Source organism: Eimeria mitis, genomic scaffold, assembly GCF_000499745.2.
Source record: "Eimeria mitis Houghton genomic scaffold, Emh_scaff134, whole genome shotgun sequence".
In the NCBI taxonomy this organism is placed as follows: Eukaryota; Apicomplexa; class Conoidasida; order Eucoccidiorida; family Eimeriidae; genus Eimeria; species Eimeria mitis.
The window spans coordinates 32385-32869 of record NW_013568835.1 but is presented as its reverse complement, the minus strand read 5'-3'; positions in this window follow the sequence as shown (position 1 = coordinate 32869).

Here is a 485-nt window from a genome sequence, read left to right as displayed (position 1 = left end):
CAGCAGCAGCAGCAGCAGCAGCAGCAGAAAGAGCAGCAGAAAGAGCAGCGAAAAAGCAGCAGCAGCAGCAAAAACAGCAGCAGCAGCAGCAGCAGAAAAAGAAATGGATAAGCAATTAAAAAGAAAATTATAAGACACAACAAAACACAAACACAACAAACAGCAGCAGCAGCAGCAGCAGCAACTGCAGCAGCAGCAGCAGAAGCAGCAGAAGCAACTGCGGCAGCAGCAGCAGCAATAACAGCAGCAGCAGCAGCAGCAACAGCAGGGTACTGCTTGCACTTAATATATAAACATAAGATAAACAAACAAACAAACAAACAACTAAACAAACAAAACAAACAAAAGAAAAGGAAACAAAATAAAAAAAATAAATAAAAAAAATAAATAAAAAAAATAAAAAAAAATAAAAAAATGATTTAGTCAAAACTGAATGATATCTGTCTCCATACTTCGCCTCCACATTAAAATAAAAAAATAAAAAT